An 18,703-nucleotide genomic window follows, 5' to 3' on the forward strand; every position below is an offset into this window, starting at 1 on the left:
GGTCATGGTAAGAACCCACTTCCTGGTTTCTCTGAGGGTAGTGGATCAACCTCTGGGCTGGACATAAGTAATACCTCCTTAGCTGGTCTAGCAGTAACCACAGCTTATGCTGACTCTAGTCCAATACTTCTAGAATGAATTCAGAGGGCAAACAGCTGGGTCCTCCAAACCACCAGGAGACCCCAGTAATTTACATGATGGCTGAAGACTGCAGCCTGAATTTGTCATAGCTCCTAGGCATTTCACCAATGACTGATGACTGGTGGGACTGGAGGAAGGGGTAAAAACAGAGCCAATGGAAATGACAAAGAAAGGATTTGTCGATTCTGCAGTAAAGGGACATGACTGTTGGGATATTTTATTTTATTTTTCCCATAAGAATGATGGCCAGCTTCAAGAATTTCAACAGAGTTCTAGATGTTGGCTGAGAGATCGAAAGCAGAAGAATCCTGCCTTTTCACACTTCCGTGACCTTAAATCACCCACATATTATCCGGAAAGTGACATTTACTCCTAAACCCTTTTATTGTGCCTTTCCATGAGTGTGGAATGTCATGCTTTCCTGGAACAACTAAGTTTCTGTCAAAATGCCAAAAGATGGGAAGGTTGGTAATGGGAGTGTTGGGTTAGTGAAATGTAGTCTTTCTGTCCTACTTCTGAAGCTCTCTGATGTTTCCCATGTAATTGTCTTTGACATTTAATTGAAAGCACCATGTTTTTTTACTAAGCAAGCCATTTGAGCCCTTGGTGGTCACTTAAGACCTACCTCACTGCCGTCTGGCATTCATCCGAAGCCAAGATTATGTAGTAAATGCATGGTTCAGCTCCGTCTGCTGCAGTCGTATATTGATCTTGTGGTTCTTGGGGGAAGTGGTGTCTCATTCAGATTTTCAAGTTCTGTCTTATAACGAAGGTCCTTTGGCTTCCCATGGTTTCATAGCTGTGAAATCAATTACGACTTCAGTAGCACTGACAGTGTACTATATTTGTGAAAAGAAAATTGAAAAATTACTACTTGATGGATGAGAAATGGTTTTGACATTTAAAAACAGAAAATGCTTCTCCATATCTCTTATAAATGATGTCTGATGTTGACATTAGCATTTATGTAATTCATCCAATTGTAGGAACCATCGTGTACTAATCCTTAATAGCAGTAAGACCTATTACAATGGGGGATAATATTCCTTCAAAAGGCTTCATTCTAGCCTTCTTCTTCTAGGCCCATCATATCAACTCCGTGATAATTAACTTGTTTTGCTGTAATTCTGCTTCAGCAGAGACATAATGCTGCCGAGGAAGACATAATGAGGCACCTCGAATGAAAGCTGAAGCGGATGGAGCAACAGGCCTTTGTCCAAAGGTTTGCACTCACTCAGGAAAGCCTTCATGGGCAAGATTAGAGATTGAAACGCATCAACTTTTTAAATTTTTTTGTAACGAGGGCCAAATTTTCTCTTAATTATCCAAAGGCAATTTTGATAAAGAGATCAACAAAGTGTAGGGCTTAGGTTTAGGGTAATCTTAACAGAAAATTATAATCTGCCTACTTGTGATGGGACTAGAGGAAAATGTCATTCTACCTCAGTTCTCCATTTCCCCACAGCGGTTGGCGTTGGAAGGCTGAAAAGAAAGGGGTTCAACATATCTATAGGTGGAAGTGAGTGGATGTGGGTGTTACCTGCTAGGGTTCTTGGCCTCCTTAATCAACAGGAATTGATCAGAGGCCAGACGAGAGATTCAGGCTGCAGCAGGCAGGAGAGAGAACAACAGGTTTCCTTGCTTGCTTGCTCCCCAGTGGGGTGCGAGCTGCTTCTATAGGGTGAGGGTAGGAGTATATCCAGGGGTCGGGCCGGAGGGGCGGCTTAAGTGGTCTGCCCACCCCTTTGGTGGTGTTGTGTGCGGGGATCATGCAGAGTACCCTGCTTTTCCTCCCAACCTCCTGCTTTTGCTCCCAGCTCTTCAGAAGTGGCACTCTGGCTTTTTGATTTCTTTGTATCTTTTTGTCCAGAATTTGCCCCGACTGGGCATGCACACAGTTATTTTTAGTCCCTTATAAGTTTCTTTGCATTTTGTTGCTGGAGGAGATGTTTGTCCAGGTGCAATCACTGCAGCAAAAGGTCCCAGGTCCCAGCCTGTCTCATTTAGGAGCTCTCTCTCCAGGGAAAAGACCTGGGCGGCAAGACTATATCCCATCAGGTCAACCAGAAGTCAGAGAGGGGTCCCTGCTTGCCGAGCTCCCCGGTACGTGTCTGCACCAGGGGAACACAGCCGCAGCTCCGGAGACAGAGCTCTGTGGGTTGTTGCCAAGGTGTCCTCTTTTGCCCTGGGTAGTAGATTGAGGAGGGACACCTTGCCAAGCTGAAAACAGGGAGATGAGCATTCTAGGAGATGGGAGTAGCACATGCAAAGGAAAGTAACTGTGAAAACGCATGTTCTGGAAATACTAAGAGAAGTTCAGGGAGACGAAGAGTATGGGACCGTATTTTAAAGAGCTTCCTATGCCACACAGAGTTTGCACGTGATTTTGGAGAAAGACAAGTGCTAGGGCAGAGGACAGTCTATGCGTGGGGAAAGGTCGCCAAGATGTCCTTCTTCCTCTTCTCTCCCTGGGATCCCAATTCATCGGTACAGATTAGCTCCAACACCACCACCACACAACCTCTGTGAGACTCTCCAAGCAATCGCACCACTACACACACACACACAGAGACACACACACCCCACAGATAATACTTCCTCCTCAGTGCTCCCATTTCACCTCGTAATTGCTTTTATCCTGGCACCTACCAGGATTTAGTGAATGAGCTCATATATCGTGTTTGCTTTCTCAACTAGAACATGCCATCTGCTCAAGAGCAGAAAATGGGGTTTTTCTGGTTGGTTGGTTTGTTTAAGCACCATCATTCCAGAGACTGGATGGACCCACTTCTCCTTGAACGCTGCTTCCTCAGGCCGACTTCTGTTCGCCCCAGCAGGAGAGAAACTCTCCTTCTCTGAGCCCCTGTCTCTGGCAGGAATCCCCTAAAGGACAGCCCGAGGCAAGGGTCTGGTGCCTCCTGATGGACTGGGAGGGGGTGGGAGGGAGGGCAGGAAGTCACAGGGGTGGGATCTCAGGGCAGGTCCACCAAGGAGGGTGGCTCAGTTACATCCCAAGGGGACTCCTGACAGCTGGTCTTTCCCCGGTGGGAGGGGGGTGGGTGAGGGAAGTAAAATCCATGCACGTTCAGATTCCTGGGTGTGCATTTGGAGAGATGGATGGAACAGGGACTTCCCTGGTGGCGGAGTGGATAAGACTCCTCGCTCCCGATGCAAGGGGCCCAGGTTCGATCCCTTGTCAGGGAACTGGATCCCACGTGCATGCTGCAACTAAGAGTTCACGTGCCACAACTAAGGAGCCCACCTGCTGCAACTGAGGAGCCCACCTGCTGCAACTAAGACCCAGCACAACCAAATAAATGAATAAGACAAGGGAACCTATAAGCAAGAATAGAGGACACCTACACGTACCAAAAGACATTTATAAAATGGGTGGGACAAGGCTACTCTCTGCTGAAGCTCTCTCTACAGGTACCACAGAAAATGTGTTTTATCCATCTCTGTACATGGCCTGGCACATAGTAGGAATTCAATATATATTTGTTGGATGGAAGAAATTGCTATTCTGGCTGAGAGTCTGATTCCGCTCCTGTAAAGGTGCGATGTTAAGATTTTTCTCCTTAACACTTTGGGAGGATATCAGACACGCTGCTTACAACCATTGATTTCTATTCAGTTGAGATTTGTGCAAAGCCAACTAAGGAGGAGCTATGTTTATTATTTGTTTGCAGCACATTAAAGCGAATGCTTTGGTATTCAAAATCCACTGTACTTCTGCCTCATTTATTTCTAAAAGAGAAGTCAGGAGATATTTTTTCCCCTTTAAGTAATGGACGTGGGAAGCCAACAAAACTACATTTTAAAACACACGCATTCACTTTTCATTTGTCTGAGATAAAATTAGATATTTCTCTTCCATTATCTCATAAAAGCGTGTGATTTATGAAAGAAACTGAAGCGAGTGTCATTAAAACTGATTACCCTAAGTGAATAGTGATGTATATGTGGGTATGCAATGTGATTATGATGTTAGCGAGAGTAATCTAATCATCAGTGGGATAATGTGATTTTGTGGTGTTGATAAAAGACTAAAATCAGAATCTTGGTGCTTGGTGAAATCACACCCCTGTTCTGAAATAAGCCCCAAATGATGACCAAGAGGACATTTGTTTTTGACTCCACCCACAGATCCAGCGCCCAGGTGGACATTGCCCTCAGGCTGCCCCAGCTGCCAAGAGTCCAGTCTACTGCAGACCTTGGTGATGATTCTGAATCTCCCTCCACCCGCCGGCCCCCGCACACCACCCTGGCTTATTCAGAAACTGGGAGAGAGAAGAGAGCACACAGCAGGAAGGGGAAGGAAGGTTCTCTCAGGGAGGACCTCTACACAGATGCTCCCAGTGCCACCGTCCTCTGCGCCTGGCACCCTCCAGCCCCCCCCGCATCCCCCTTGCTCCGGGTCTTGCTACATCAGTGTTCCTTCTCCTCCTTGCGTATCTGCGTATCATCACCCTCTCACTCAGCCCTAGATCCTCCACCCCTCCAGCACTTCCCAGCCTCGAAAATGGCACCGTCCTTCCTCCCTTCTTATACCCACCACCAAACTGGGGGGACACGCACCCTGTCTCTGTCCCCTCTCCTTCCTCGCTGCCCCCCAGCTCTTAACTCCTCTGGGTCTGTGTCTGATTCTCCCATTACACTGGCATGAATTCAAATGACACAAATTATTAACTGCCACTGCTTCTTCATTCTCCATCACATCTGACCTCTCAGAGCACTGGATGACTTCTTGAGATTCTCTCTGCACTTAGTATCCCCAATATTTCCCTCTCCTGGCCTCTGCTTATTTCCTAAGCAACCCCTTCTCCACCACCTACCGCCTACACGTGGGCAGACTGAAGACTGGCCTCACCTTTCCTCTCATCTCCCTCAGAGATGTCTTCTTTTCCCACGGCTTAGATGACCACCACTCTGTGGCTGAACTCTCAAATCTAGGGCTCCGGCCTATCACACTGGCCCTGGCTCCCCACTCCCACGGGCACACAGATGAAATTCCCTCTTCGCCCTTTGCCCTCTGCCCCTGTGGCATGGTTCACTGCAGTGCTAGGCATTTTACCGTGATGATCCAAAGTGAGAAGAGCCAGATAAAAGCAGGTTCATCCAGCTCCGCCACTCACTTCCTGTCTGACCTTGCTTCCTAAATAGTCTGGACCCTCAGCTGCAGCTTCAAAGAGAATAACTCATTCTTGCCTCATATGGTTGCTGTGAAAATTAAAAGCGTTCATGGAAATCACCTGGCCCATAATAATTATTCCTTCGGTTTCAGCTGTTATTATTAATGTACTCAGTAAATGTTTATTGAATAAAGGAATAAACTACAGGGATGCTTCAGGCACTGTCGCGGGAAGGTGGGAAGAGGACAGGAGGTTTGAAGGCTTTTAAGCCCTCTCACCTCCTACAATATAAAGTGCAGGCACCTCCTCCGGGAGGCTAGTGCAGCCCAATGAAGATGACTAATCTTTACAAAACATTACTAGAAAGCCTATAAATAACATAATTGTCTTTCAGCTTAAGCTGTGTATCCACTTTAGCCTACTGTATATAAACCCTGTTATAAGGTTATTCCAGTTTTTGTTGATTACGTAAATGGAAAACAATTACCGCAGTGAAAACTGCACAAACAGAATGTGCTATTAAAGAAGGAAATCACCATTTGATTCTCCTGAAATTAAAGCACACTTTCCTCCCCCAACTCAGCTAGGTTATCTTCTGGGAGGTAACAGGCTTTTTCACCTAAGTAACTTTCTCACACGAATGAAACAGTCATCTCCCAAAAGGATTTTCCACCAGTGTGAGAGGGAATCTGTACTCTGAATAGCAATTTGTCTTTGCTTCATTGACTGCTCCAGTTTGTTCTTACCGAAGCCCATTTTTTAAACAAACGTTTTCTTTTGCAATAATTTTATATTTACAGAGAAGTTGCAGAGTTCCTCAACACCTGTCATCCAGTTCCCCCTAATGTTATCATCTTACATAATAAGGGTTCAAAGCTAAGAAATTAGCATTCGTAAATTACTATTCATTAAGCTACAGGCCTTATTCAGATATCCTTAGTTTTTCCACCTTTTTCCGCCTGCCCATGCAGGGGACGTGGGTTCGTGCCCCGGTCCGGGAAGATCCCACATGCCGCGGAGCAGCTGGGCCCGTGAGCCAGGGCCGCTGAGCCCGCGCGTCCGTAGCCTTTGCTCCGCAACGGGAGAGGCCACAACGGTGAGAGGCCCGCGTACCGCAAAAGAGACATGGCCAATTTAGTCTAAAGAAGCATCAGAATTTTTTTCTTTCCTCTCCTTCTCCACAGTTAGGAGGGAGGATTCTTCTTCCAAAACCCTAGTGCTTCTATACACATCACCCTTGTCCCTCCCATCTCTCCATGAAGAGAGAAGGCTGGAAAGCACCTAACAAATGTACTGATGGTTGCAAAAATGCCACCAAATGCACACTTTTAACACAACCAGACCCAGTACTCCATTTACCTTATTTATTCAAAGCAATTTGACAGAATTTTTTTTCTTTTTTTTGGCTGCACCACACGTGGGATCTTAGTTCCCAGACCAGGGATCAAACCTTCGCCCCCTGCATTGGAAGCGTGGAGTCTTAATCACTGGACTGCCAGGGAAGTCCTGACAAATATTTTATAATAGATGCCTGATCCAGCCAGGTGCCTAAAAGATATGCTGTCCCACCCACAGATCAAACTATTTCCTGTTGCACTGACTTGGCTATCGATCCCAGATTTTAATTATTTGAATTCTGCACCTTGGACAGGTCCCTTCATATTTCTAACGCGGATGCAATGTCTATCTGTCTGGCTTCAGATTTGGGACCGAGGCACTGCCAATGGGCTTACTCTCATCCCCACACATAGAACAGATGGGCCTCAGTGCCTCATCTCAGGTACCAACACCAAGCCCCCAAACCCCAGCCTAGAGCAGCCTGCACCTGGAGGACCAGCTTCCTTTCCAGAACATCTAGGATGCCATTTACTATGTACAAAAACTGTTTTAGTCCCATCTGAGAATCCATTCAGCCTCTGCTTTGAAGAGTTCACAATTGAGTGAAATCAAACTATATAAAGTGTATGTACAGCTCTAATCATAATACAGATAAGAGGGTATCTATTTAGTAGTTTCTCTATTGTCTTAGATTTGGCTATACAATTCTCATCTCAGTCATTACTAATGGTCAAAAGACACTTAAGTTCCTCTCTTGACTGGGCTTTTCTAGTTTTTTTTTTGTTTTGTTTTGTTTTTTTGTTTGTTTTTTTGCGGTACGTGGGCCTCTCACTGCTGTGGCCTCTCCCGTTGCGGAGCACAGGCTCTGGATGCGCAGGCCCAGCGACCATGGCTCACGGGCCCAGCTGCTCCGCGGCACGTGGGATCCTCCCGGACCGGGGCACGAACCCGAGTCCCCTGCATCAGCAGGCGGACTCCCAACCACTGCGCCACCAGAGAAGCCTGCTTTTCTAGTTTTAATGATCATCTTTGAGAAAGGTAGTTACTATGCTTCACATTTCTAAAGAAGCATCACATAAGTTCTTACTTGGAAAGATCCACAGGTGGTTTCTTTTTCAATGAACACACATCCTTTTCCTTTCCTCACTTGCTTCAGTAAAGCAGTGCTGCCAATGAAACAATATTTGTAAACAGGTTGCAAAGCCACGAACAGCCAGCTCCTGGTACCCAGGTGGCCACCTAATCAGCTTTCAAGTGGAAAGCTGGAGAAAGACTTTCAATTGGACCAGGGCAAGAGCTCCAGTAGCTGCGTTATTAGACGGGAAATAGGGAAGACCTGCAAAACATGGGAAAAAACCTCGCTACAACCGTTGTTAAGGCACTTGGATCTAAGATTGGCGTGTACATGTCTTGAATAAAAATCAGGTACACAAATGGGAATGAGTTGCTGGGAGAGAAAGGGAAAAAAAAAAAAGGAGCAAACAGGTTCCAGTACCATCCTCTGAGATAAGATCCTCTGCCTGCCTTCTGGCAATAAACCATATATGTCATTAGCTGTCCTGTTAGTATCTACTTCCTTTTGGAATAGAGCAGAAACATTGCAAAGAAACACTAGCGTCAATCTAGCTCAACACCCTTACTTGACATATGAAGAAAGAAGTCCCGAGGGGTTGGGTGGCTTGGCAAAGGATCCACTCGCAGGCTAGTCAATGTCAGAACTCCATCTGAGTGCGGTTCAATATCCTGACATCTAATCCAGTGCACTTCCTCTTAAAATTTGCCTCTCAAAAAAAAATCACATGGCTCTTGTAATCTATAGCATCATTAGAAAGAAATATCAATTCTAAGATTTTTTTCTTTTTAGATGTGACTCTACTGGCAGAAAATCTTTTACCTCCTGAAACTAACTAGCACTAACTTACCTTTAACTGAGACCGAATCACCAGAGAATTCATATTTGCATATGCATATTGTATATACAATGTAAATAGATTTCTGTCTTCCTGTCCTTGTTCTAGTTTAATGTTTCAGCTTGGCTGTACTTATCTATAAGCACCAGCTAGCAGGAAACACTGGACTGATGGCATATGCCATGCACTACAAGCAGTCTGGAGCCATGGCAACCTAAGTCTGTGGAGGTGGCACCTAATGGTACCCAGCAGAAAGAGGCTCTAAATAAAATTCTGTTTCCCATTCATGATCGCCTCAGTAGCCACGGAAGACAGAAGCCCTCCTCGCTTACTTAGGTCACCAAATCACCTAAAGACTGTTCTGTTCTAGAAACTTCTCCACAGGAGAATGTGATCAAGGATTAGCATAAGTAGCTTGAGACAAAGAAAAAGGGAACCACTCCAAAACATAACCATCACAAGCACACGTGCTGCAAAAGTGCCAAATGTCCTTTCCTCATGCGGGCAGTTTTTACGGGTAAATAAACTCAGGGTTCATTTAATAATCCAAATCACGGAAGCCAAGATAGACCCTAAGTGATGTGTGACGGCATCATGTGAACTTATCTGAGCGCAGAAGCCCCAGGTAAACAATGTGTTTGCGGAAATAGGAATTCTCTGTTGAGCAGCGGCAAGGGTATAATCACGTGCCCTCACTGCCCTCATTCTTAACTCTCATACCTGCAGTCCCAGAGGCCTCTGTACACACAGGAAAATGGAATTATGTCTCACTCTCTGGGAGAGCTGCATCCCCCATTCCCAAAGGCAGGGTAGGCTGGCCATTTTGAATGCTGGGTGTTTGTACGTCAGCAAGCACCTATATTGATTTCAGCTTCCGGAAGCATTTGTGAACATAGGTTAGTCATATTTCAGCCACAATATGGGAGATAAGACAGCCAGAAGATCTCACAGGTAGGTAGTGAGGAATAAATAATGAAAAAGCACTTTGCAAAATATGAAGTATGATCCTAACGCTCAACAGCATGAGATACTTTACTTGACCATTAGCCTACTTTATCACAAGCTGCCTGGAAGGAAGGCGAAAGCTAGGCGTCATCAGCACAGCCTCCAGTTATGAATTGGGTCATAGAGAACAAAGTAACTTAGATTGGAGCTGTTTCATCTCAAATGAAACCAGGTCGTTAAGTTTTTCCAGAAGACACCCAGTTCTTGAGATCTTATGACCCCCATTTACCATTCAAAAATAAACTTTGTATGAGGTAAAAGCTGATTTAATCCATTCAGTTAATCTGGAAAAACACCACTAACAATGTATTGATTTTTTTTTCTAAGAAGGCAACTTATTACCTATACTCGAGCCTAGGATGGTCTAATAAAGAGGCAGAACACAGAGGTAGAATTTTAAATAGGGCCCTATACCTGCAATTCATTTTCCAATACTGAAGCCCAGGAACTAACACCATTTTGAAACACAGATATATAACAGATAACTGAGACTAAACTATGTATATGAGGCTGACACCATGGAAAAACTGAATAAACAAAAAATGGCACAGGCCTGGACCAAACCTCGCAAAGCTGATGATACAATGTGAATAAGATAAGCACTGTCTCTCCTTAGCTAATTTATAATCAAGATGAGATGACAAATATGTATGATATAAAGAAAGGGCAGGGACTTCCCTGGTGGTCCAATAGTAAAGAATCCACCTTACGATGCAGGGGATGTGGGTTCGATCCCTGGCTGGGGAACTAAGGTCCCACATGCCGCGGGGCAACTAAGCCCACGTGCAACAACTACAGAGCCCACGTGCTCTGGAGCCCACGCACCACAACTAGAGAGAAGCCCATGTGCTACAACAAAGACCTGACATAGCCAAAAAATTAAATAAAAATAAATAGATAGATAAATATTTTTAAAAGGACAAAGCCTTCTATAAAATATTATAGGAAGGACCTGTCACCATTCCTCTTTCTGCACCTCCATCCACTCTACCCTTACAAAGAAGGAAAATATCTCTGCCCTAGGCGGCTACTCACTGTAAATTGCGTATTCAATGGAAGTCATTCATAAAGGTTTCTGTTCCTTCTTTTGAAAAGCAAGCTCCTGTACATATTCACACATGTTCAAGTGAAATGTTATGATGTCTGGAATTTTCTTCAAAATAATCCCATAGTGGTAGGATGGGAAAAGGGGCAGAGATCAACCCTGATTGACCATGGGTTCATACTTATGGGTTGATGTTGGGAACATGAAGCTCCTTTGCACTACTTTTCAACATCCCAGTGTTTGAACATTTCCATGATAAGTTTATAAATTGCCATCTAGCCGCGTAGCACAGGGAGATCAGCTTGGGGCTTTGTGACCGCCTGGAGGGGTGGGATAGGGAGGGTGGGAGGGAGGGAGACGCAAGAGGGAAGAGATATGGGAACATATGTATATGTATAACTGATTCACTTTGTCATAAAGCAGAAACTAACACCCCATTGTAAAGCAATTATACCACAATAAAGATGTTAAAATAAAATTGCCATCTGCCTTATAGAGCAAACCTCAAACATAGGTCATCATGAACAATAAGTGTTTTCTCGTAATCACTTTTCTCCGGAGAGCAGGAAACCACACCAACCCTGCATTAGAAGTGGACTCAGACAGTAGGGGTCAGAGGCTCTGGAGATGTGGCTCACCAGACTCGTCAGCATCTGGCCGGGACCGCAGATTCCAGCATCTAAGGACAATTGATTTCTGACAGGAGACTTCAGACAAAGGATGCCACAAAGGATTATAAAAGCATTGGAATATGAGTAACAGGCAGCTATAGTGGCTCTGTGATGACCTCTACAAAGACTCACATCCCCAGTCACCAATGTGAAACAAAGTCATCACGTGTAAGTAACACCGTACAACGGAGGATGGTATTACAGGAAAGAAAGGTATGTTCCATGGAATCAAGTTGGGACTACAACTCTTTCTAGAAGAAACCAAGTAAAAGCATCTGCCCATTTCATGCTTTAACTCATTCTTTGTATTGACTCTGAATCTTGTTAGTATCAAGGGACCAATAACCATGAATGGATTTGGGGCTGATTTCTACCCTCAAATCCAATCCCATCCATCCTTCCTCTTGCTTTTCTCTACTGCAGAGGTTGAAAAGCTAAACACACACACTTGCCTGGACACTTTGACATTACTGGTAGCCTTACGCAAAATGTATTGTCTGGGGGCTTCAATACCTGAATGGAAAGAAGGGACCACCAGGCCAACATATTAAGGAAAGCAAAGCCGAACAACCTTCAGTAATACCTGCTATGACACAGATATGTTTACACCTATTGCTCAATTGGGGTTTTGGTTACACGCAGCCAAATACACGCTTATCTGCTTCAGGAAGAGAATCAATGTCTCTCTAAGCAAACGAGAACCCAAAAGAGATATGCTGGTAAATGTTTAACAACCAGCTTTCTGAAAGGCAAAAAGAAAAGACCTGATTTGTAGGGTTTGCCAATGTCTGTGGCATGAAAACTCCCACCATGGCCAAGTTTAAGTTACCAATGGATATCATCAGCTGTGGAGTTGGGAAGGAATGTGCATAAACATCCGGTAGCAGTAAAAACCAGCTTCAGCACATCACTGGCTAGGTCCTGTCTAGAATACCCAGGAAGCCAGACTCAAGCAAATTGCTTAGAAATTGCCTATAACTCCATAGAGAAATGGTATTGAGATGCAAAGGATGGCACAGGGAAGAGGGAAGGGAAGGGGGAGGGACATGGGAAGAGCATGGATTGTTTTAGAATTGGTAATTGCTTACCAAGCTGGAAAGCATTACTTTTAACTCCTAGATTTCCTTGGGAGGCAAGAGCTTTAGAATTCTAAGATATCAACAACTTGGGCAGGAAATGTTTTGTGCTATTTGGTTATTCCACCTGACTCTTAAATTTGGTTTTGTAACCGTCATGTAATCCTAAAGAAGTGCAGGTGCCTCCATGTTTACTACTTGTTTAACCCTTAAGCCTATACATGGTATGTTCACACAAGTTATTTCTTTTAATCCCCACAATCATCCAGAGATAAAGAAATTATTTTTTGTGTGTTTTACAGATTAGGAAACTGAGGCACAGTCATTAAATAGCTTGTTCAAGGTAAGGCAGCTTCAGAGCTTATCCCTTAGGGAAGTAAAAAGTCTGTTTGGGGCAGAGCTGCAGTTTGGGGCAGAGCTGCAGACAGGGAAGGTTTCACTTAGTGGCTATTGGACCCCAATGTATGAAAAGAATGCTTAGTATGGTGGTTTATAATGAATAGAAACACAGTAGCTTGTTTTCCTTTTTTAAGGAAATCGCGCCTCTAACACAAACAAGAACAAAACCCACAGGGACATTGTATGAAAGGTATTGTCAATTTTCACATTTATTCTCAGACTATGTAGTTTTCAATTTTAATAACAGCTCATATCCCTGGCACTTCACTTGCACTTATAGATAATTGCTTGTAAAATGAAAAGGGCAAAAAGAAAATTAGAAGCTTCTAGAAGAGGAAACTGAAAATCCTATAGAGAAGATAATCATTTTCAATAATGGTTGCCATTATTGCTAAAGGATAGTTTCTGCTCAGCAAACATTTCATTTCCTACTTGTACTTCTCTCTGCTGAACTCCAACTTCTCCCTCACAATTGTGAATATGATCCCAGGTGGAAAAAAATACAGCCATTAGAGCGAAACCCAAACGTCCAATATGACTAAATGAAATATGCCTTATACCTACCACACTCAGGAGTGATTTCAGAATCCCATTCCCGTCTCTTCACCACAAGACCCCAAACGCCACCAGTGAGAGGGGAGAAGAGCTTCAGTAAACAAGGATTCACCTTGACAGTGCAATTACTATCAAGTGTTAGGGGGACCAGCCTACTGAGAAAAGGAAAGTTTTCCTGGGCTATAAGGGAAGGTTATGAGGGAGGAGAGAGAAGCAAGAGAGAATAAGAGGCGATTCGAGTGTGGTGCTATGGGGAAAGGCAGTCTTGGGGGTAATACTGAATTGAGGTTGCTAATAAATGCAGAGCCTTTGGAGACTGAGTGAGGTCAAAGTCAACACAGAGGTGGGCTGTGAAAGATGGGAGGAATTAATCCAAAGCAAAAGCGGTCTAATGTAATGGCACCCATGAACCAGGCTGTTGCAGAGTGGAAAACTATCTCCCTCAAAACCACATAGACGCTTGTGGGAATTGGGGACAATCCTATGTACATTTTGTTGCCATCCTAGGCCCTCTGGGTAGACCCTGATAAAAGGATACCCATCATACGCAAAAATACCCCAGTGCTAGAGGACCTACTGTTGGCCTGAGCCGTCTCAGAAGCTGCTGGCTCCCACGTTGCCCAAGGCCCTGTAGCATCAGTAAATTCTAAGGTATAGGGAATTCCCTGGCAGTCCAGTGGTTAGGACTCTGAGCTTTCACTGCCAAAGGCCCAGGTTCGATCCCTGGTTGGGGAACTAAGATCCCACAAGTCGTGCGGCATGGCCAAGAAAAAAAAATAAGGTATAGAAAGTAATTGTTGCATCAGGCCAGCTGCGGGGACTTTCATTACCACCATCTAGCCTTTCCTAATGCAAATCAGTCAACTTTCTCTGCACCAAAAAGACTGGAAGCAAAGCGGAATGGTGTGTTAGTATAAAAACTCCCAATGTCTTCCTTTCTTCAGTACAACCTTAAAGCCACAGGTTTCCAGATGAGCTATCCCAATTTCCTTTCTGGGGTATCCAGGACGGTAGAATGAATGTATAACTTGTTTTATTTTTTATTTTATTTTTTTAAGTTTAATGACTTTTTATTTATTTATTTTTAACATCTTTATTGGAGTATAATTGCTTTACAATGGTGTGTTAGTTTCTGCTTTATAACAAAGTGAATCAGCTTTACATATACATGTATCCCCATATCTCTTCCCTCTTGTGTCTCCCTCCCTCCCACCCTCCCTATGCCACCCCTCTAGGTGGTCACAAAGCACCCAGCTGATCTCCCTGTGCTATGCGGCTGCTTCCCACTAGCTAGCTATTTTACGTTTCGTAGTGTATATATGTCCATGCCACTATCTCACTTTGTCCCAGCTTACCCTTCCCCCTCCCCGTGTGTTCAAGTCCATTCTCTATGTCTGTGTCTTTATTCCTGTCCTGCCCCTAGGTTCTTCATAACCTTTTTTTTTTTTTAGATTCCATATATATGTGTTAGCATATGGTATTTGTTTTTCTCTTTCTGACTTTCTTCACTCTGTATGACAGACTCTAGGTCCATCCACCTCACCACGAATAACTCAATTTCGTTTCTTTTTATGGCTGAGTAATATTCCATTGTATATATGTGCCACATCTTCTTTATCCATTCATCTGTCGATGGACACTTAGGTTGCTTCCATCTCCTGGCTACCGTAAATAGAGCTGCAATGAACATTGTGGTACATGACTCTTTGAATTATGGTTTTCTCAGGGTATATGCCCATTAGTGGGATTGCTGGGTCATATGGTAGTTCTATTTGTAGTTTTTTAATGAACCTCCATACTGTTCTCCATAGTGGCTGTTTCAATTTACATTCCTACCAACAGTGCAAGAGGGTTCCCTTTTCTCCACACCTTCTCCAGCATTTATTGTTTGTAGATATTTTGGTGATGGCCATTCTGACTGGTGTGAGGTGTACCTCATTAAGGATGCCATAAACAAGATGAAAAGACAACCCTCAGAATGGGAGAAAATATTTGCAAACAAAGCAACTGACAAAGGATTAATCTCCAAAATTTACAAGCAGCTCATGCAGCTCAATATCAAAAAAAAACAAACCACCCAATGCAAAAATGGGCAGAAGACCTAAATAGACATTTCTCCAAAGAAGACATACAGATTGCCAACAAACACATGAAAGGATGTTCAACATCACTAATCGTTAGAGAAATGCAAATCAAGTATAACTTGTTTTAAAATTTTTAAGTGAAGCAAGTGTTCTGTGGCGTAGAAAAAGGAAGGGTCAAGGATCTTAGACAAGATTCTAAAGGGACATATTTACTTTCAAGTATTTGGGAAGTATGTTGCTGAAAACATACAGGTATTAAGCCCTTAACGTGGAGCTATATTCCCGGGGTCAGAAAACTGAGTTTCAGAAATTTACTAGCTCAACAGTCACACAGGATTCTAACCCAAATAAAGCTGACGGCTGATGATACTGAAGTGAGGAATCTGTGCCAGTTATCAACGTATTGTCTCTTAGCTCCAAATTCACACGTCCATAGACGCTCTGCAATAGTGGACAGAATTCACTTAAACATCCCTCCTTTACAGTGAGCACGATGCTGAGCTTTGCCAGTAGAGGGCGCCAGAGGGACGTTGAGGGAGGAAAAGGGTTCTCTGCTGCTTCTGGCATGTACAGTGGGTCAGCGGTGTGGATGTGAGGAAGTCTGGGAAAAAGACATGTGGATCGGTGGCTCCGACTGAGCACAGACTGTGAAGATAGCAGGTGGACAGAATGATGCAGTCTGTGAATGTCAATCAGCCTCTTTCTCCAGTCACCTGACTTCTTGCTCAATGAGCTTATGAACAAAGTGGCCGTGGTGGCAGGGATGGAGGCTGTGCCTGGGCAAGATATGACACCATTCCTCGGCAGGACCAGCCAGCTACCTGTGAGCAAATCGATTACCCTGGACTTCTTCTCCCATAGAGGGGGCAAATATTTGTCCTCACTGAAACAGATATATATTCTGGATATGGATTCGTCATCCCTGCCGGTAATGCTTTTGCCAGAACCACAATCTCTGGAGTCCCAGAATGCCTTGCCTGACATATGGCAATCCACACAGCCTTGCATCTCATCAGGGAACTCATCTCTCAGCAGGGAAGTGCAACAATGGCCTTGTACCCATGGAAATAACTGGTCTACGGCAGTCTCCATTACCCACAAGCAGCTGGCCTCACTGAGAGGTGGAATGGCTTACCGAAGACTCACTTACAGTGCCAAGTGGAAGAAAACACCTTGCGAGGATGGGTTTCAGCCTCCCAGGTTGCAGTTTATGTTTGAAATCACAGATCCTCATGTGTCCAGGAATTAAGGGGTGGGAGTGAGAGTGGGAATGGCTCCTGTCACTGTTACACCCAATAACACACTTCCCACATTTTTGCTTTCCATTGCAGGAATTTTGAGCTCTACTGGCTTGGAGATATTAGTTCCCAAGGGAAGGATGCTTCCTCCTGGGGTCACACAAATGGCTCCAGGGAACTGGAGGTGGGGAGTGCCCCCTGGCCATTTTGATCTCCTTGTATCACTGAACAAACTGGGATAAAGAGGGGTTCGTCTACTAACCAGAGTGGTTGATCCCGATTACTAAGGAGAAAACTAGTTTGCTGCTATGCCATGGAGGAAAGGAAGACTTTGCGACAAATAAAAATAACCCTGACCTAGGTAAGGAGGGGGCTACTGCAATAGGAGGAGGGGGGCTATTGCCATAGGGAGAAACTGTCTGACCATCAGGTGTGCAAGTGTCTCAAAGGTCAGGGGGAAAGTGTTTTGTTTTGTTTTTTCTAGGAAGGAGGAACTCAGACTAAAACGAACTGAATGTGAGGGAGTGGAATGAGCCCATGGCATAATCGGGCAGTTAACCAAGGAATGTCTTTCTTCGTGGTCAGCCGATTTTCAGGAGGGGTTGTTAAGGAGGGGCAGTTCCGTATTCTGAGGCCGAGAGGGAGTCAAAGTTCAGGGATCTGTGGGGAGGGGGAGAAGCTGGACTAAAGTCTGCTCAAGTCCAACTAGCTGGTATTATGTCCAGATCGGTTAATGGAAACAAATAGTTCAGTTCAATTGATGAGACAGAGAACGGGAATTTGGAGGGTCTGTGTCTGGCCTTGTCATAGGTAAACAAGGGGGTCAGCCCAAATCTTACCTATGCCCTATGGGGAAGAGAGATTCTTTACAATAAGCCATTTCCTGGAACACAAAAAGGTGGGGGGGTTTCTTTCTCTTTTTTCCAACTTTATTGAAATATAATTGATATATAACATTGTGTAAGTTTAAAGCGTATAACGTGTTGATTTGATACACGTATATATTGCAAAATAAAATGTTGACCGCCACAGCTTTAGCCAACACCTCTATCCCGTCACATAATTACCATTTCTTTTTGTGGTGAGAACATTTAAGATCGCTCTTAGCACCTTTCAAGCCTATACACTATTATGCTATTATTATGCTAACACAATATTATTGGCGTTATTAGCTATAATCACCATGCTGTACATTAGATCCCCAGAACTCGTTATTCTTTTTTTTTTTCTGATGCAGAATTTTTACTTTTTTTATACAGCGGGTTCTTATTAGTCATCCATCTTATACATATTAGCGTATACATGTCAGTCCCAATCTCCCAATTCATCCCACCACCACCCTGCCACTGTCCTCCCTCGGTGTCCATACGTTTTTTCTCTACATCTTTGTCTATTTCTGCCCTGCAAACCGGTTCATCTGTACCATTTTTCTAGGTTCCACATATATGCGTTAATATACGGTATTTGTTTTTCCAGAACTCGTTATTCTTAAAACTGGAAGTACATACTTCATGAGACCATTATATGATGTGAAAAGGTCCTTGGGCATGTTATAAGGAATGTGCTAATACATGAAGAGATGATTCCCTGTGGGGAAGGAGTTATCAATGGTCATTTCCTACCTGCCATGAAGATGACTATGCTGGGGGCTAGGAGAAGAAGTATGTCGTATCTAGGTAGGAAAGTGCAGAGTTATATGTATATTCAATAGTGGCTTTCTAGATTGAATTAGTTTCTAAAAGATACAGCAAAGGAGAGATTTTCCAAGACTTAGCTTGTGTATTTGTCCTGAAGAGTAGTTCGTGACTTGTGGTAGATAATTCGGTACAGATTTGGTAAACAAATCAGAAACAAATAACATTATTTCTTAAGAATTTCACAGAGGTATCAGTGGACTGTAAAATCTCTTGACATGGTCTCAATTATGGACATGGATGTCACCTTCATTTCTTTATGTTGGATTTGTTTTCAGTTGGGTGCCATTTTGCAAGGTGTGTGTATGGGGTGTCACTCCCCTCCCCCTCCCCCATGATTATGGGGCATCAGAGGCATAAGTAACAGCCTCTCTGGATATGAGACCATTAATCAGCTTATCTTCTCATGTTAATT

Source organism: Phocoena sinus, chromosome X (assembly GCF_008692025.1).
Source record: "Phocoena sinus isolate mPhoSin1 chromosome X, mPhoSin1.pri, whole genome shotgun sequence".
Lineage (NCBI taxonomy): Eukaryota > Metazoa > Chordata > Mammalia > Artiodactyla > Phocoenidae > Phocoena > Phocoena sinus.